The 20,191-nt window shown below is 50.1% G+C and overlaps 1 long non-coding RNA gene across 1 annotated transcript; it reads right to left on the reverse strand.

Moving 5' to 3' along the window:
- Positions 1-1,696: 1,696 nt before the first annotated feature.
- Positions 1,697-20,075, reverse strand: LOC129045833 (uncharacterized). The gene is made up of 3 exons (XR_010412029.1): positions 15,482-20,075; positions 11,266-15,220; positions 1,697-10,649 (listed from the first exon to the last, which is right to left on the reverse strand). It is a non-coding gene; the product is annotated as an uncharacterized LOC129045833 (long non-coding RNA).
- Positions 20,076-20,191: the final 116 nt, after the last annotated feature.

The following is a 20,191-nucleotide window of genomic DNA, read 5'->3' on the forward strand; positions in this document are numbered from 1 at the left end:
GTCGGCCGCTTGCCGGCCGTGACCCCGCGCTCTTCCTCGGCCCAGTTCCGCGGCCCCACAGACCGCTGCCACGAGGAGACTCCGCGCCACACACACGACTGCGAGGAGGTGCCGCACGGGGGTCTCGACCTTTACGGCCCGCGGACTCCGCCCCTTCCAGCGCCTGGGCCCGCCCACCCATCTCCCCGCGGAGACCCCTTGGCCCGAGCCCACTCACCGCGGGGAAGGGCAGGAGCCCGGGGCGGCCAGGAGGGGAGTCCAGGAGGGGCGAGTCCCCCGGCCGTCTCCTGGTTGTCACCGCTTCGGGGCAGAGGGGCCGGGGGCTCCGCGTTCCGAGCGACCCGGGATCCCGATCAGGGCGGCGGCCCGGGGCGGTGGAAGTGCAAGCTCCTGCAGGAAGAAGCAGGGCGTGCTTCTCAGCCTTGCCTGCTCGCGCTCAGCTGATGTTCAGGCCCTCGGATTTCTTCTTGATGAATTAAATTAGGTGATTTCTAGGAGTTGTAGCCGCTGATGACAAATAATTCCCCGCTGGGGGACAAAACCCTAAATATTGAGCACCTGCTTCGTGACAAGCACCGTCCCTCCCTTGTTCGTCGGTTTTGCTAATCGTCACAACAACCCGGGAGGTACTTAATAGTCCCAGGCTACAGCCCGGGTGCCGAGGCTCAGGCAAGGGGAGTGGCCTAAACTTGACGCAAAGACCAACCACTAGGTCGGGTGCCCTCGGCTTCGGCGTTTTTATTGCTGCCCGCCAATGCTTAATGGGCTTGTAATAAAACTTGGAAAAGAAGGATCTGAAAGCTTAAAGCCCCTCAAATTTGTAGCTCCTCTAGGCCTTTCCAGGGCCTTCTGTAGCATTTGGTGTTTCATGTGACCTGCAGATTGATCTAGCATGAGGACTAAGGACATCTCAGACCCCACCTTATTTTTAACTTTTCCTCAGAGACCATCTTATCCCTGGGTTACAAGTTTAGCTCCTCAAAGCCCATCTCCTGTACTGGTCATCATCACCCCAGCATCCTGTGGGGGAGAAATGAGGGGCGGGCCTGACTAGCATTAGGGGAGAGCCAGGTCAAGAATGGAGACTGGGGGGCGCCTGGGGGGCTCAGTCCTTAAGCGTCTGCCTTTGGCTCAGGTCATGATCCCAGGGTCCTGGGATCGAGCCCCGCATCGGGCTCCCTGCTCCACGGGAAGCCTGCTTCTCCCTCTCCCACTCCCCCTGCTTGTGTTCCTGCTCTAGCTGTGTCTCTCTCTGTCATATAAATAAATAAATAAATAAATAAATAAAATCTTAAAAAAAAAAAAAAAGAATGGAGACTGGACGAGAGTGGCCAAGGACTTTGTGGCCAGCAGGGGTCCTGGCCTGAGAGAGAGATGGCCCCACAGTGTGAGAGCCCCACCAAGGAAGAACAGGGGTGCATCCCCAACCTCACCAACCAGGGAAAAGTGGGCTTGGGTCAAGCCTGCTGACACCTGGGCAGCTGTGGACACCCCAATGGGCCCCCATCCTTCCCCACCTTGCAACTGCTCATGAGGTAGCTCACCTATTGGACCAAAGGTAAGTTGGCTGATGTCCCTTCAGTTTCCTGGTTAATTTTCCCTTCTTCATGTGCCTTTGTTTACTAATTCAAACTCCACAAAATCCTTGGCCTCTGGCTCCCTTCTCCTCCAATAATTGATTCCCCCCCCACCCCCACCCCAGCGGTGTCCCCTAGCTTGGAAATCCATGTTCATGAATGAGAGGGCATGGCTTGGGATTTCCCAACATCACTTTGGTGGACATCGCTCACAGACACAAAATAGGTCCTGCCCCTTCATTCAGGAGCACGCTGAGTGTGACCTGTTATCCTGGGTTCTGCCTTGAAAGGCCTGGGGGGGGGGGGGAGGGGGACAAAGATGACAGGCCAGGGACACACAAAAGAAGCAGTGTGGTAGGGAGTCAGACAGTAAACTACAATGGCAGTGCAGTGAGGTATGTGCAGTGAGAGGGTTAGGGGTGCCCATGAACCCTGGGTGCCCTAAGAGGACCAGGGTAGAAGTCCCATCTAGAATGCCAGTGGTGACTTGGCCCAAGGGACCAGGGGACCAGCATTCCAGGTAGCATGAACTCCCATCCCAAAGAGCAGCCCACTGCCTGCCAAGGCTGAGTCACTTGGTGTGATCCGAACCCTGAGAGGGTCTCCAGTAAGCAAGGGTGGGGCTGGCCAGAAGAGGTGGGGCCCAGATGCTGGAGGTGAGATAGCATCCCGTTAGAGCTTACAGCAGAACGGCCAGAGTTTAAACAGGGGAGGAGCAGCATCAGATTTGCACATTAGAAAAAAATGGCTTTGGCAGCAGTGAAGAGGGTAGTTCAGAGGCAGGGAATCAAGGAGGGAGGGACAGCTGTGGAGATGGAGAGGAAAGGGGAAAGAGAGGTCAAGAGCCCATTGAGACTTGGTCACCTCCTGGACGGATGTGGAATAGGCATGATGCTCGGGTTTCTGGCCCAGGTGACCATGTTGCCAGAACATGGACATGAACCAGAAGAAGCTGTCTGGAGGGGACATGTGGGGAGGCCAGGCCCAGACAGGCTGACTCTGTGCATGCATATCCCGAAGAAACACCTAACCAAAGGAAGGCTGTGCAGGAAGAAAACTACGAAGCATTAGCCTTATGATAAAGATGAGACAGTCTGAGTGGCTGACAGCCGATCACCCACTCAACAAGTATTTATGGAGCACATACTCTGCCCAGGATGCAACAAAGCTGGCAACATCCTGCCTCGTGGAGCTACACTCCACTGGGGGTGGAGGCAGTCATGGAAAGTGGTGAGTGCTATAGGGAAGAAATGAGCAGGGTCAAGGGATGGGGGTCAGGTGACCAAGGCGGTGCAGTGGTGTGGGATCCTGCATCGGTGTTTGGAGTGGGCGCATCGAGAAGGTGAGCAGAGCCTGGAGGGAGGTCAGAGTCAGCCGTGAGACCAGAAGGACCAGCTTCGGTTTGTTTACTTGTGTTCTGAGGGGAAGGACGGTAACAGCACGTGTATATCCTGGTGGGAACAATCCTCTTAGGAAGAGGGAGGATATGGGAGAAAGAGGGGAGAAGGGGCCCCGTGCTGGGATCCCAGCGTCACCCACAGAAATGGGAGAAGGTGGAGCATGTGGGAGCATTCTTCTGAATGCTTCTGTTTTCTGTATGACACAGGAAGCAAGGTCAGCAGTGAGACTGAGGATAGGGGAGGGGTGCTGGGGTTCCAGGAAAGAAGAGGAAGTAGGGAAGTTACCGAGGAGAATGGGCACTTGGCGAGGCTAGAGAGTCAGGATTTGACCACATGGCAGTGTAAGCGCTGACCGAGACCAGTGATGCTACTTCAGAGCGGGACCAGGAATAATCTCACCTATGTTACAAAAAAGAGATGAGCCCCGAATGGAGTCACTTGTGCTCAGCCCCATGTCAGCAAACCAAGACTTAATACCCAGCCAAACTGCAGCTTCAGCCCTTCCCAGGAGTGCAGTTTTAAACCAGTCCATCTGGAATTCCCTGGCCAGCGGTAGTGAGGTGACCCACATGACAGAACCCTTCTAACCCCTTAGAGAAAGCGATCTGCTCTCTCCTTGCCCTGCCCCCTTCTGCCTACAAGTCTCCCATTTTGTGCAGCTCTCTGGAGCTCCTTTCTATCTGCACGATGGGATGCTGCCCCCTTCACGAGTCACTGAATACAGTCAATTTGATCTTTAAATTTACTCAGTCGATGTTATAAACACCTCAGTTCTTCCTCGGGGCCAACCCATGAAGTAGGCTTGGATGGCCCTGAACTGCTTGACTCAGGTCCTGTAACTTTTCCAAGGTCTCCCAGCCAGGAAAGGTGGATCTTCAGATCCCACATCAGCATTCCTGTCATCCCGGTACTAGTCATCCCGGTACCCTGCCTCCACGCAAAGTGCACGGGAAAAGCCAGCCACTGCCGATTTTACCAGAAATACACTCCGATTGAAGAGTTGGAACATACCTTCCTCTGTGCACATTTTTCAGATAGCTGAAATTCTGCATGTTCATATCACGCAGACATTGATTTTTTTTTTTTTTTTTAGTATTGCCACGTCCATAAAAGTGAGGAAATATGACTTTAATTGCTATGTGTACAGGTCCTTGCTGGGAGCGCTCTGCAGGGGACCTGGTCAGGCCGTCCACGTGCTGGCCCCTGCCTGGGAGGTGCCACTGTCCTCCAGACCTTGACAGTCACCAAGGACTCTCCTCAGATGTAGCCAGAGGAAACTAAACAAGGATCCATGTCCTTTTTTGCAGACTGCTGATTACCCATCATGTGAGTGTCTTGCACATTCAGGAAACTAGCATCTCACATGGTTGGGATTGTGGCAAAAAAAAAAAAAAAAAAAAAAAAAAGGCAAGCAGCAGTAAATATTTCAAAATCCAAGGCTGTAACCAATTACAAGCGCCTGGCTCAGAGAAGGCGCTCACCAAATATTTGCTAAATGTTTATCTTAGATGAGCACTAAGTTTTAAGTTTTATGGTAAGCTGGTGGTAAGCCTTATAATTCTACTAGGCAAATATTTCTAAATATTTTATAAATTAAGTACATATGTTTCTATGCAATACAGGTGACAATTTCACGCTGGGTCACAGGGTAATTCTCATCTATCTATATATATATATTACCATATTTAATTCCATACTACGCCCTTCATTCTCTAAGAGGTGGTCCTTGCTGCGTAGGTCTACCCGGTAGAACACACTCATGCAATGACACATAAAAAATGTCTAAGTCAACATCTTCCAGCAATTCTCACACGAACAAAGAGCAAATTCTGGATAGCAAGTTTCTAGCTAAATAAGTTTCCAAGTAGCTGTACCCAAAACCCCTGAAAAGCAGCTCAGTATTAATGGATGATAACCAATGTATCTGGACTAATAATGGGCAAAAACATGGCAGTCAAACACGTCTGTGGCAACCACATGCAAAATTAACTTAACGCCTTTATCTCTGCCGTATGCAGAGTCACCGAACAGGGTGCTTTTCCAAGACTTCTTGATTGGGGCCAGGGGGGCGTCCAAAAAAACTGTAGCCAAATTCTCTCTCTCTCTCATGGATGTTGAGGGCAGCGCCCAGAGGAAGTGGGCTGAGGTTGGAACAACAGCTGGTTGCCGTCCAGATTTCTACAAACTGAGAACAGCTCTTGTCTGAGCTCGTCACTTAACCTTTGTAAGCCAGGCTCTCTTATACTAAGGCTTCAAGCAGCCTCTCGAAACTCTAACAATGTCTCCTCCGTGGGGGCATGTCTACCTTCTCATCTCCCACAACGACAGCATCACCATTCCTGGATGGAACTGACAGGGAGAAACCCAACCTTTGTCATGCTGTTGTGTGTGGGGATTCAGATCAGGGCCAGGACATGCAGATTTTATTTCCCCCAGTTGACATATAAGGAAAGCACCTCTCTCTCCACTAAGTGAGGCCCACTGTGGGCCGGGATGGTGCCTTCTCCCTGTCTCCCCAGTGCCTGGGACGGTAGGTGCTCAAAACCGCTGACCTTGCCCAAGTCATGTGGCTGGTAAGGATTCAAACTTAGATCCTCCGGCCTCCAGAATTGAGCTCTGGCCCATAGACCATGAAGTGCATCCCCCTTCAGGCTAGAAGTAGGTCTGGATCATTCCAGAAAGCCATTCCTGGTTTTAAAAAGCCAAGAGTGCCTAGAGTATAGGGAAGATGCCCATGAAGATGATTGATGCCCTTTGGGATCTCAGTGGTTTTCGTGATTACAGAGTATCATTCAGGGGGGGAAAAAAAGTACCTTTTCTACCCTCTCCCAGAGGTCACTGAAAGTTACTCAGATTTGCAAAAGGTATTTCCTTTTGAAATCTGTCACCATTGTTTAATTCATGACAGTAAAGAGAAACCAAGGTGAGCTTGTTACCATTTACCAGAGCACTGAATTCGGTGACAACTGGGACTCTTCTGTGGTTGGGGGAAAGCAAATGACCACTCCCAAGCTGAGATGAGAGGTCACCTCCTTGGGGCCACGAGGGACCTCTGTGAGCTGCCCCAGATGATTTTTACAGCCCCTGGCATGGCCTCCAAGGCCTCCTTCTCTCAGCCCTTATTCTGTTTGGCCAGTGACACCCAGAACTTGGTTCTTCTGCAAGCTGCAGAGTGAAGCAGAAGAGGCTGAGGCTTTGACGTGGTTTCGTGAAGGAGCTTTGTGAAACCAGCCAGCTTGGAGGACTGAGCGGGCTGAGGTCCCCAGGAAGAGAGGCCACCTCTGCTGAAGGCCCCTCCCCATCCTCAGCCCCTCTCCTTCGGGCCAGCCCGCTCCACCCTGCCCCGTGGCCCCTACCTGCTGCTTGCACCGTTGTCATGGCTAGCTTCAGGGGGCTGCTCCTGGGCGCGGGGACGGAGCCTGAGGACGGGGCTGGGAACTGCCCCCTTATGCTCCCGCAGAAGACAGGCAGTGGCTGACATGAAGGAGTGATGGAGGAGAAGGCCCCCGGGGAGGAGCCATCGCGGGGCTGGAGGGCCCAGGAGGAACCAGGCAGGGGACAGAATGCAGCCTCACAATCCTTCCGTGTTCCAAGATTCTCAGGTTCCAAGCATGGAGTCGCACCACTAGGAAGAGGCTGGAGGTACCACCCATGGGATTTTGCCTCTGGCAGTTAAGGCGAAGCCCATTTAAGACCACTGCCAAGGGCATCCTGGATCAAATCCACAACTTAGGAGAGATAGGAACTGTAGGGCTAGCCAGGTAAGGACAAAATGTGACCGGCACCAAAGACAAAGGCCAGTGTTGGGTTTTGTCCTGTGTCCCTGGAAACTGTCAGTAGGGACAGGTGCAACAGGGATGGTAGCCTGAGCCATGAGGCAAGAACAGCCCCCTGAATTCCAGGAACCAAGCACCCTTCAAAACCATCATTCATTCATTTCTGTGGGTTGTTTCCCTGACTTTCCTCAGCTGAGTTCCTTCTGGGGTTCCAATGTAGACCTAAGAAAAAGGGAAACGTACTCTATACCTCAGCCAGGAGAAAATGGGTACCCAGGAGCTGTGCATAAAGCTGGTGTCAGGATCCCGAAAAGCAAGGCCTGCTGGGAGAAGCCCCGCAGGGCCCACTCTGTCCACGGTGGGTCCTGTGTTCACTGGTCACCAGCACTTCAGCCTGCTGCGGGCCAAAGGCTGGAATGGGTGTGAAATGTGCTCATTGCACACCACACACCACACTGCCCGAGGCACTCTGTTTTCAAACCTGAGCTCTTATCTGAAGTTCCCATCATGACGGTGAGCAAAACCGGATAGTGGAGAATAATTTGCGGTCGGTGATCCTAGCCACAATGCAACCCTTAGTCCTCTTTAGTTTCAGAGAAGCCCCCCCGGCCCCAGTGAAAACACATCGGAATACCCCTCCGGTATGCCTACACGTCGGAACCAAGATCTATACAGCCCGTCCTTTTTAAGAAACCCAAAAAACAGCCTTACTGAGCTGTAAGTATGAGGTCTTTCTTTTAGAGGGGACACAACCTTCTTGTCCATCTCATGGCGACGGGTCCTGGCCTCTGTCACCTCCAGGCCCCCCGAGGGTGTCCCAGCCTCTAGTCCCTCGGGGCACCCTTCCCACCAAGCATGGGAAGAATCAGCCTTCAGGGCCACTGCGCTCAGCGTCCCCAGACAGGGTTCCTTGCTTACACCCAGCAGTGGTACCCCAGTGCCTGCAACACAAACCCCCGGCTCTCCGGGGTATCGGCCAAGAGCTACGGCACCGTGGGCAGCATGCTCTACGCCGCTGAGTATCTTCCTTCCTCCTTGGGATTCCCACGTCGCTCGCTCGGCACATTCTCCTGGCAACCTGAGTTGATTGGTCTTGTTACTGTTTCCGAGAGTCAGCGGGGTAGGGCGGGCTGCCCTGCAGTTTTCTGATTAAGCACACAGGCTCCAGGAGGTCAAGCCGTCCGGATTCCAGGCCTCCGTTTCCTTGACCTACTAACTTGGAGCCTGCCTAGGGCTCAGTTTCCTCACCTGTCAAATGGGGTAAGAACTGTAGCAACCTCATCGGATTTTTGTGAGAGGTGAGTGCGTGTATGCGACACTGAGTGAGCGTGAGGCGTAGTGCGTGGTCTCTGTCTCCGAGCACTGGGTGCTGCCCAGAACCTTGTACAGGAATTTGCACATCAAACATTGACATCAGGTTAAAAAAACAAAAAACAAACAAAAAACACAGTCCCTCAGCCCCCACACGTATCACAGTAAAGGGTTTGGAGCGGATCTCGTCATCTTTCTTTCCCAGGAGTTCTATGCATATGTGATTTACTAGGGTTGACTTTTCCCCCTTGTGGACACTCTCTGTTTTGTTGTGCAATTTGTCTTTTTTTTTCTCACTTGGAGATCTTGGCACCTTCACAGAGATGCCCAGGGCCTCTGTCCTCTTACTACAATAGAAAAGATATCCTTGTTTGTTGGAAGGCCGGGCCCCACACTCAGATTCCGGAACCCAGATCTTTCCCGAGTGGACTAGGTCCTAACTGTCCTGGAGCATCAGGCATGAAGAGCAAACCCACACTCCCTGTACTTTTTTCATGTTCAGTGTAAGCTCTTATGAACCAAATTTTACAATCTTTCTTTTCACATCTAAAACACAACCACAAAAGAAGTAATTCTCTTCAACAGCTTAACCTGTAGTTATAAATGTGGCATGGTTAATTATTGCAAACACCTCAGACAGCACAGAAGGCATGGACTAATTTCTCAGGCTAAATATCAACATCATCTTCATGATTTCCTTTACTTTTTAAAAAACTATCATTCTAGGAGCGCCTGGGTGGCTCAGTTGTTAAGCGTCTGCCTTCGGCTCAGGTCATGGTCCCAGGGTCCTGGGATCGAGCCCCGCATCGGGCTCCCGGCTCAGCGGGAAGCCTGCTTCTCCCTCTCCCTCTCCCCCTGCTTGTGTTCCCTCTCTGTCAAATAAATAAAATCTTTAAAAATAAAATAAAATAACTATCATTCTAGGATTATAGCTATATTTGATATTTTTCCAGGTTAAAGGCCCCAAACAAAAAGAATACCATCTCTAACCAGCTGAGTTAAGGTATTTTGGTTATAGATGGATTCTTGGACAGGGCTGGATCTAGGCTAAAGTTGCTTCTTAGAAATGTCATTTCCTGCATCGGTCAGATTTGGAAAACCCAAACCCTTCACACAGGTTTTAGTTCTTTGCAGCCTTATGTCTCCCCTAAAATGATGCATTTTTTCTTGAAGATTTTAAGTAATCTCTATACCCAGTGTGGGGCTCAAACTTAGAACCTTGAGATCAAGAGTCACATGCTCAGGTATGCCTGGGTGGCATAGTTGGTTAAGCATCTGACTCTTGATTTCAGCTCAGGTCATGATCTCAGGGTTGTGGGATCAAGCCCCGCATCGGGCTCTGTGCTCAGTGGAGAGTCTGCTTGGGATTCCCTCCCTCTCCCTCTGCCACTCCCCACCCACGACGTCCCTACCCTCCTACTTGTCCCCCACCCTGCACGCACATGCACTTTCTCTCTAAAAGAGTCGAATGCTCTACCGATTAAGCCAACCACGCACCCCTAAAATGATGCATTTTTTAAAGTCTTGCTGGGTGGTATTCTAGTCCTGTCATTACAAAACAGTGACTTCATCTGTTAGCATTATTAAAAATTTATGTTTAGGGGCACCTGGGAGGCTCAGTCGTTAAGCATCTGCCTTCGGCTCAGGTCGTGATCCCATGGTCCTGGTCCTGGGATCGAGCCCCGCATCAGGCTCCCTGCTCTGCGGGAAGCCTGCTTCTCTCTCTCCCACGCCCCCTGCTGGTGTTCCCTCTCTCGCTGTGTCTCTGTCAAATAAAATCTTTAAAAAATATATATATATATATATATATATATATATATATATATATATATATATATATATGTTTGCCTTATTAGCAGTGGTTTTGTTCAAGTTTTTTTTAAGATTTTATTTATTTGAGAGAGTAAGCGAGAGCAAGAGAGCACAAGCAGGGGGAGGGGCAGCAGGGAGCCTGCTGCAGGGCTCGATCCCAGCACCCTGGGATCATGACCTGAGCTGAAGGCAGACGCTTAACGGACTGAGCCACTCAGGTGCCCTGCCTTGTTAGCACTGTATTAAAATTAGCAAGGCCTCTAGAAATTTTATCGCCCAGAAATGAAGGACTGAATCTTCACGGTGATGTCTTCTCTTGAGGACACTTGGGTGACATACTGCCTACCTGGGGACGTGCTGTGAAGCCCGCTCACTACCTGGCTTGTGTGCGAGCACTGGGGCAGGCACGTGCCTGCTCTCATGAATAATCACCAGCACTGACTGTTCCTGCTTCTTCTGGGGCCACTGGCTTTGTTCCTTGGTCCCATGCATTTAGCTGTTTCTACTTACACTGACAGAAACAAGTACAAAGCATTGCTTTATCATCAGGGGGAAATCAACACACACACACACACAAATCTGTATGTGTATATATGTATGTTAGAAATCTACTGTATTCATTTTCTACACTACACATATTTAGCAGCTTAAAACAATGCACATTTCTTATCTCACAGTGTCTGTTGGTCAGGAGTCTGGGCACGGCCTCACCGGGTCTTCTGCTCAGGGTCTCACAAGCCTGCAGCCAACGTGTCGCCAGGCTGTGTCCCCACCTGAAGTGTGAGTGGGGAAGAACTCATTGCTGGGCTCATTCGACTGTTGGCTGGAAACATTTCCTTGCAGCTGACGACAGAGGGCCCCAGCTTCTGACTGGTTGTTGGCCGCCCTCGGGTCCTAAAGGCTGCCTGAGGTCCCCTGTCATATGGCCCTCACCAGAGGCCGTTCACAACATGGCTGTTCGCTTCTGCAAGGCCAGCAGGAGCGAGTGTCTAGCCTCAGAAAAGCCCAAGTCCCTCTTAAAAGGGCTTTTATCTAATTAAGCTGAGCTCACCCAGGATCATCTCCCTTCTAATTAACTCAAAATCTGATTTGGGACCTTAATTACATCTGCCAAATCCCTGCATCTCTGCAGTATTCTACTAGCTAGAGGAAAGTCACAGGCCAGCCCACAACAAAGGAGGGGACAGAGGGGGTAGAGATCATGGGGCCACCCTGGGGTCTGTGTCCACACCTACTTAATGAAAGCAGCGGACATTAAGCAATCTCTTACCTTCTGCACTTACAACTGCACTTGGGCACACTTAGTAACGCATCCCTTGGGCTTCATTATGAATGCACGGCTCTGCCCTAACCCCATCGGCCCTCTCCCTCCAGGCTCTCTGAGCTCACTGTTACTCAGCCTCATGTCTCCTGGACTCCAGCCATCTGCCTCCTCGCTGGTCCCGGGCTGCTGCACGTGACATTCCCGCTGTGCGCGCCACTCATGTCCTCACTCCTTTATTCAGGCCCCTGCTAAGATGTAGCTCCATCAGAGAAATCCTAAAACTGCACAGAGAGGCAGGAGATTAGGGATGACAACACAGGCTCTGGGGCCAAGTGCCTAAAGGTTGAATCCCAGCTGCCTCTGGGCCGGGTGACCTCCCCAAGCCCCAGGGTCATCCTTGGTCAAGTAAGGACAACAGTCTGGGCCCACAGAGTGGCCTGGCTCATGCACCTAATTGTCTAAGTCCCTCCTTTCCACCTGCACTGAGAGTGGACTCCTGCGTGGTTTTGGGGCCAGCTTACCTGCCTTCTTGGCTGCCCAGAGGCCCTGGTCAGGGATCCCACCCTGCTCTGGTCCTTGGTCCTGGTCCTTTTAGGTTTCTGGAGAAATTTCCTTTATAAATTTTTTCTCAACTTCATTACCTTTGGAGCAGGAGACATACTGGCCGCCTATAGAGGCCTCTCCATATCTAAATCAAATACATTCTCTCTCCCATTTCTCCAAATCACTTCCACTACCTGCCCCACCTCCAGCCCCTCTCCAGCATTTACTGAGTACTTACAATGCCTAAAGAACTATACCACACCGTGAAGTAGCTTGTCAAACAACCCCAAAGTTGACGTTCCTAAAGCTTCCTTTAATTGATGATTTTCATCATTTAGGGATAAAGAGTGATAACAACTGCAAAATATAAATTGGGAAAAGATCATAGAGCACTTCACCCTTAAAACATACACTTGGAACTACAAAGGAGGACTAGAAAGAGGAATTCAGGAATTCTATAATAAGACCTTATGTTAAAGGCAGCATAACATACAGCTAATTTTTTTTTTACATTAATTAATTAACTGATTTTAGAGAGAGCATAAGCAGGGGGAGAAGCAGAGGGAGAGGTCCAAGCAGACTCCGTGCTGAGTGCAGAGCCTGACGCGGGGCTAGATCCCACGATCCTAAGATCATGATGTGAGCGGAAACCAAGAGCCAGACGCTCGAACAGCTGAACCACGCAGGTGCCCCCACCTGATGTTTTAAGAGATTAGAGCAGGAGCCTGGAGTATTTCTCTTTGTACCTGCACCCACCCTGTCCTTGGCCTGCTGTTGACTGGCTTAAAAATAACTCAAGAGCTGCTGTTGGGACTGATTCTTGTGGTGACCTCAGCAGGTTCCCATCTGCAGCCCCTTGTTGGGATCTGACTCCAGCGACTACACGAGGGGGTGAGGATATTGCCACTGGTGACTGGGGTTTGCCCCCCATCTCACCCCCAGGTCCAAAGAAACACAGAAGGGACAGTGGAAATGCGTGCTGTCCTGGGCACTGGTCCTGGCCTTGTCACCACCCGCCTCTAAAGGGAAAATGAAAATGGCCATTTCTGACCATTCAGTGTGTGAACTACCTTCTGTTGCCCAGATATTCTGGGAATCTTGGGAGGGACCCTAAAAGGTGAGATCCTTGCTCCCTCAAACCCCAAGTCCCTAAGGCATAGGCGGAAGAGCTGATGTTGGCCCAATGGACACCTGAGCCTGGGACTTCGGGTCTGCAGCGCGTGACAGAGAGAATGGACAGACTGGAATGCGTGCCCCCCGTGCCGGGTCCAGAACGGGGAGGAGGCCGTGGCCCCGGGGCAACTCCCACAGCACCAATGCCCGCACCCCGGTCGGGCTGTTGCTGCGGCACGAAGGGCACGGTGATGGTGGCTCTCGGGGGCCCTCGTTCCCCCTTGTTTGCTGAACCTGGTTTTCCAGGCTGCCGTCCATGCTGTGAGTTACACGCTTCCCATTGCCGTGGATTCCCGTCCACCTTTAGGTCTGCAACCCCAGAAATTTGAAAATTAGCTGTGTGAACATCAGCAAATGACTCTTCCTTTGTATTCGTCAGATGGGGCTGGTAACAGCTACTGGGACTGTCCCAACGCAGACTGCGCTCTTCTTTCCCCTGGGAAGCTCCCAGAAAAGATGTGGCTGACTTGTGCTCAACTTTTTGAGAATAAAAATGAAATGGACGGCAACTTGTACTATTTATTAACTTGGTTTTACGTACACATTTCAAATCAGAGATACATGTATGAATGTTCTGAAAATGTTTCTCACTCTTACTTTTCTGGAAACGCCTCAAACGTCTTTTCATGTCGCTATCACCCCGGTGTCACCATCATGCCAGCGCGCTCTCCGCGCCCTCAAATAGATTTCTAGGGCACGTCATCTTGTCTTTTTTTCTGGATTATTTGAGCTACAACATTTTTAAAAATCCTGTGTGACGCCGTCACTGGTAAGTTATCTCCTTCAGGTAAAACTAGGACTGTTGCTTTAACCATATGTCCTTTGGGGGGAAAATTTATTTTATTTTATTTATTTATTTTAAATGCTCAGGGTTTTCTGGATTTTTTTTAGTTTTTAGGTTGTTTTTTTTTTAATTTACTTGAGAGAGAGAGAACACGAGCAGGGGAGAGGGGTAAAGGGAGAGGGAGAAGCAGACTCCCTGCTGAGCAGGGAGCCTGATGCAGGGCTCCATCCCAGGATCCCGGGACCACAACCCAAGCCGAAGGCAGACGCTTAACCGAATGAGCCATCCAGGCACCCCAAAAATAAACCTTTTTAAATTATAAAATAGAGAAGACCGTCTGAGACAAAAATGTTATGAATTATCATAAAGCAAAACTTATGTAACCACTGCCCAGGTCAAGAACTAAAACACTGGCAACAATCCCAAAGCTTCAGTATGTCCCTTTGGTGCTCCGAAGGCATCCACATCCTGGTTTTTATGGTAATGTTATGGTAACCATTTACTTATTTTTATATTTTTACTATAAACATACATCCTCAAATATTATAATTAAATTCTTGCCTATTTTCGAACTTTGCATACAAAAGGGATCATATGTACTCCTTTAGGCTAGCTTTTTTTTTTTCCCCCAAAGATTTTATTTATTTATTTGAAGAGAGAGACACAGCGAGAGAGGGAACACAAGCAGGGGGAGTGGGAGAGGGAGAAGCAGGCTTTCCGTAGAGCAGGGAGCCTGATGCGGGGCTCGGTCCCAGGACCCCGGGACCACGACCCGAGCCGAAGGCAGACGCCTAACGACTGAGGCTAGCTTTTTTTAGTCACCATACGTGCTACGTTCACCCACGTTGTTGCATCTAGTTGTACTTCACTTTCGGTTACCCATTAACACTCGCTATATGACTCCATCACACTTACTCATCATGCCACGGCCGCGGGACACTTTGAGCCGAAAGAAACAATGTTGCTGAGAATGTTCTCACCTGTGCTCCTGGTGCGTGTATGAGCAAAGGCACTGCTGACCACAGGGCAGGCCTATCTTCCACTTCACGAGATAAGGTCAGACTGACTTCCCCGGTGATAGCACCAACTTCTGCTTCCACTTGGCCTATCTGGTAGGCAACTCCTTGTGGGTTTAATTTGTATTCCCCTGCCTACCGCTAAGGTTGGGCACTTTCTCATGTTTATTGGCCATTTGTATTTCCTCTTTCTTCTTACGTGCCCGTTCAGGTCCTTCACCTTTTTCACAATTTAAATGTTTGTCTTTTTCTTACTGATTGGCACTTCTTTCTATGTTCTGGATCCTAGCCCTTTGTTGGTTATGCGTATTGCAAATCTCTTCTGCTTTGTGGCTTGCCTTTTTACCCTTTTAATGGTGTCCATCTCCTCCGTTATAGTTGGTGCTTTCTACATCTTTTTTGTAGAAATCATTCCTTACCTCAAAATCTTTAAGATATTTTTATATGGGGGCACTGGGTGGCTCAGTCGGTTAAGTGTCTGACTTTTGATCTTGGCCCAGGTCTTCATCTCATGGTCGTGGGTTCGAGCCCCTTGTTGGGCTCCATGCTGGGCGTGGAGCCTACCTTAAAAAAAAAAAAAAAAGATATTTCTTATATTATCTTCCAGAAGTTTTGTTTTTCACATTTAAATCTATAATTAGAGTAGCCATATATCTAGGTTTATACTACCTGTCCTGGCATCTCTTCTAGTGAGCATCCCCTTTTACTCCTAAAAGTGTCTGAAAATTTCTTTAAGCTTTTCTTCTTGGAACAAGTTAGCAGCAGTGAATTCTAATTCTAGCCACGACAGATGACTGGTTCTTGGACAGGTACAGGGAAGCATACCAGAATGCCTCAGAAGGGCCCGCTTGGGTCTGTGGCTGGTGGCACCCATCCTTGATGCACTGCCTTCCTGGGAGAGCCGTGGTAAGCCCGGGAGAGCTGAGGCCAGGAACTTCTTTCTCAGCTACCACCAGGGCAGACCCTACCTGCGGCAACTGTCAGCGGAGCTCCATTTCTGTGCTGGAAAGAGAGCTGACGGGGTTTGAGATAGGAAACCTCACTCCAGAGCAGGCTAATGATAAACTTCATTTGTGTAAATGATTGTAAAACGCAGTGAAAGACAGTTTAGGTACAAGTGGCTTGTTCGACAAATTATATTTCTGGAATCAAATATATAGTATGTTTCTTTTACATACAAGTATAACACAGATTATGGTTTGATTTTGCACATTCTGTGAGTCTACTGCCATTAGAAGTTCCTGGGAAGCCTGGCTGGCTCGGTCAGTGCAGCGGGTGGATCTTGATCTTGGGGTTGTGAGTTCAAGCCCCACACTGGGTGTAGAGTTACTTAAAAATAAAAATCTTAAAAAAAAAAAAAAATTCTTCCAATTACTATCAACCAGTAGCGGTCATGGGGTCTAGTGCAGAGTGATATGTACAAGAAGTATAAAGTTCTTCATGAGAAGCTTCTGGCCCACGAGATAAACAGACCCGTATACCTACTGGTACATAAAAGCTAAGGACTTTAAGGTATGAGTGCAAGCTTTATGTTGCTTCCTGGAGTAGAATTTATGTTAAGCAAATTAACCTGGGTTTTCTTTGTCTACTCCTGACCCTTGTACTTCACCACTGACCTTATCAGTTTATCCTCCTTAGCCTCGAATTAACCACCTTTATACAAACAATCAAGTACACCCCTACAGGTTATAGTCTTTCCTGGCTTCTAATATAGTTCTCTCTCCCCCACTGGACCTTTTCAGCTCTAGGGGAAAAGGTCTCTTGGCCGATTTGAATCCCCACCCGCGCTAGCACTAATCTAACATTGTAAGCACTCCAAAGATGGCTGTTGAATGAATGCTAGACTTGGCCATGTCTGCGTGAGTTTGTATAACCAGGCGGAGATCAGACAACTGGGACGGTGACTAACACTGGCTTCCAGGTTTAGTTCATTGTCTGTTTAAGTTTTAGATTTTAGGTGTTGTAGGTTTCCTCTTAGAAACAAAAACATCACTTCTTCACTTTAAGGCACTGTTGCCTTTGCGAATCAGGACATGCACATACATGAACTTTCAGTTGTCCTTTTTAACAGATGGTTTCTGCATGTTTTCCTCTGCCAGAGATGGGGGGAACACCACATTTTTTTTTTTTTAAGATTTTATTTATTTATTTGAGAGAGAGAATGAGATAGAGAGAGCGTGAGAGGGGGGAGGGTCAGAGGGAGAAGCAGACTCCCTGCTGAGCAGGGAGCCCGATGCGGGACTCCATCCTGGGACTCCAGGATCATGACCTGAGCCGAAGGCAGTCGCTTAACCAACTGAGCCACCCAGGCGCCCAGAACACCACATTTTTAACTGCTTCATCTAGCACCTATGTAACTCTGAACAGTGTGGGTTATCGGGAGCAGGGCCGTACTGGCTGAGTAGTGAGAAGGGCTAACTGAAGTCCAGGAGCAAGGCTGTCCAGGGGCCTACCTTATCAGGATCACGGCCAGACATCTGACTCATCAGCTTTACAAAGGGTGGAAAAACTGTAAACAGATTTAAAGTGAAAGTACCATGAACCACTCGTGATTAAGAGCTTACTCCTAGCAAATGAGTTTCCATAGAGAAAGGAAAAATCGAACAGTAGTTAGCAAAAGGACAGGCCACCAGAAAGATCTTAGGAACAACCTTACCACCTCCATTTAACGCATGCGGAGCCTACTGGAAGCCATGTTAAGAAAGGGCCAACGTGCGGGGCACCTGGGTGGCTCAGTCGTTAAGCGTCTGCCTTCAGCTCAGGTCATGATACCAGGGTCCTGGGATTGAGCCCCGCATCGAGCCCCGCATCGGGCTCCCCGCTCCACGGGAAGCCTGCTTCTCCCTCTCCCACTCCCCCTGCTTGTGTTCCCTCTCTCGCTGTGTCTCTCTCTGTCAAATAAATAAATAAAATCTTTTAAAAAAAAAAAGAAAGGGCCAAGGTGGCCATGTTCGTTGTTGGTGGAGGTGGGGGATGAAATGGACAGAGGAGCGATGTGTGTGGGCCAGTTCTGCTCATCTCTGCCCTTTTTGCTCAGGCTCTTCCAACATTTTTCAGTGCAAGACTTACCCATTATCTGGGGACCTGGGGCAGGGATATTAATTCCTTTAATAAAAAGCGAATACCTATTATGTGTTAGGCAATTACTAAGCCCTGGAAATTCCAATACGAATAAGAAAGTCACTCCCTTGGGATACCTGGGTGGCTCAGTCGGTTAAGCGGTTAAGTGTCTGCCTTCAGCTCAAGTCATGATCCTGGGGTCCTGAGACTGAGCCCCACATCAGGCTCCCTGCTCAGCAGGGAGTCTGCTTCTCCCTATGCCCCTCTCCCCTGCTTATGCTCTTTCTCTTTCAAATAAACACATAAAATCTTAAAAAAATATCATTAAGTCACTCCCTCAAACATACTGCAATGTGGTCAGGGATATAGACAGAAAAACAATTATAAGACAGTATGTGGGGGGCCAGAATCAAGAACATACAAAATATGAGGGCAAAATAACCCACGTCTGCTTTTCTTTGGGTTTAGTAAGAGCTGACCTTTGATCTGAGACTTAAGGCTGAATGAGAATGGACAGTAGAAGGAGGGTGGGTACGGCATGTGGGACAGTGGGGGCTGCGTAGAAGTTTAGAAGTCTGATGGGGCCAGGAGCACAGCAGCCAGTTCTGCCAAGGCTGGCTTAAAGGTTCACAGAAGCTGCCACAGAACTGAGGTTACAGTGGAAGGTAGAAATGGTGGGGAAGAGCCAGCCATTTGGAAAGCCTGAGCTCTCTCCTGTGACTGACGGGCAAGTGTTGGGGGAAATCCAGACCGCCCAGCCTGTCATCTATCCAGCCATCCCTCCGTGACCCAAATATGAGAGACAGATACAGCAATGTCCATCATCCTGAAAGCAGCCCTCTATCAATCATCTGGAATGCTGCTGAACCCAGTGCTGCCTCTGAAACTCTAATACTTGATGCAAATGGCCAAGTGCCTTGAACCCAAATATGCAGAGACTATAATAACAATACTAGTCATATGAGAGTGCTTGTAAGCACTTCACGTACTCTTCTCATTTCGTCCTCCCTCCAACCCAAAGACACAAGTGGTGTTATTCCTACGTTACAGACGAGGACACAGGCTCAGAGGTGTAGTGACTCGTCTCGTAAGTGACGGAGCTGGGATATGAACCTACTGTGTCTGGCCCAGGAGAGACGTGGCAAGGAGGATAGACAAGAAACAAGAAACGAAGGTTAAAACAAAAGTGCAGATATGGGAACAAGGACTATCAGCTGTGGCGAGGGCAGAAAAATGCAGGCCTCCTGACAATTGAAGAGAGTCAGCTCTGCAAAGGCTGAAAGGACTGGGGGTGGGGCGTGGGGGTGGGGCGTGGGGGTGGTGCCCCCGGGGAGGACTGTGGGTCCCCAGAAGTTCCACTGTGTCAGACTCTGAGTTCAGGGAAACTGGTATTGAATTCTGTCACAGCACAGGAGCTCTGCCAAGGACGATGGAGCGCTCCTAACTCAATGCTTCTTTTAACGTGGAAACTGAGGCCAGATAGGAGAAATGGCTACAAACGGTCACCGACAGAACAGAGTACAGGTCCCCCCCACCTCCAGACTACTGCTTCTGCTGTCTGGCAGCCACTCGTCCTCCTGCTAACAGCACCCTGGCCTCACTGAGCCCTCCCACCACGGGTCTTAGTCCCCTGGGGCTGCTATAACAAAAATACCAGACTGGGGGGCTGAAACCACAAACACCCATCCCTCAGAGTTCTGGAAGCTGGAAGTCCAAGGTCCAGGCGCCAGCAGGTCTGGCGTCTGGTGACAGCCTCCTTCCTGGCTGGTAGACAGCCACCTCTCACTGTATCCTCACGAGGGGAGGGGGCGTGGGCTCTTACGTGTCTCTTCTCATAAGGGCACTACCTGCTTAGGAGGGCTCCACCCCCGTGACCCGATGACCAACCCCCTCCCCAAGGCCTCATCACCAAATACCACCCAACTGAGGATGAAGGTTTCCATGTACGAACTTTAGGGGGACACAAACATACAGCGCCTGGTAACCCACATCTCCAGACTGAGCCAGTCCACAAAAGCCACACTGAAGGTTGCACACAAGACCACAAAGCCATGCAGGATGAATCAGAGACTTTTCTGCCTTTCGTCTCAGCGGAGTCGGCCCGTGCCGGGCTTCCGCGGTCACCACGGGGGGGAAAGCCGGTCTGCATCCTCGGAGAGGAGCAAGGGCGAGCACCGGAGCGGGAGGAAGGGGAACCAGGTCCAAGCCACAGCGTTTCGGCCTCTAAGTCGGCAGCACGTCTCCCGTTTTGGTTTCCATCTCCATCCTAACTGCGGGGTAGCTCCCGGGCTGCCGAGGGGATGGAGAGGTGCGGGCGCGTCACTTCCACCCGGGCCGGCAGACGGCAGAGCGCTCACGTCTGAGCTGGTACGAGGTGCGAGGCTGGCCCGCCTCCCGTCAGGGTTCCGGCCACTGGCCACACCGGAGCCTCAACAGAACAGCGGCCTGTTACCGCCACCAGCGCACGCTGTCCTC

This window comes from Mirounga angustirostris, unplaced genomic scaffold (assembly GCF_029215605.1).
Source record: "Mirounga angustirostris isolate CCGP_5_RB_7025 unplaced genomic scaffold, mMirAng1.0.hap1 SCAF_5, whole genome shotgun sequence".
Taxonomy (NCBI): Eukaryota; Metazoa; Chordata; class Mammalia; order Carnivora; family Phocidae; genus Mirounga; species Mirounga angustirostris.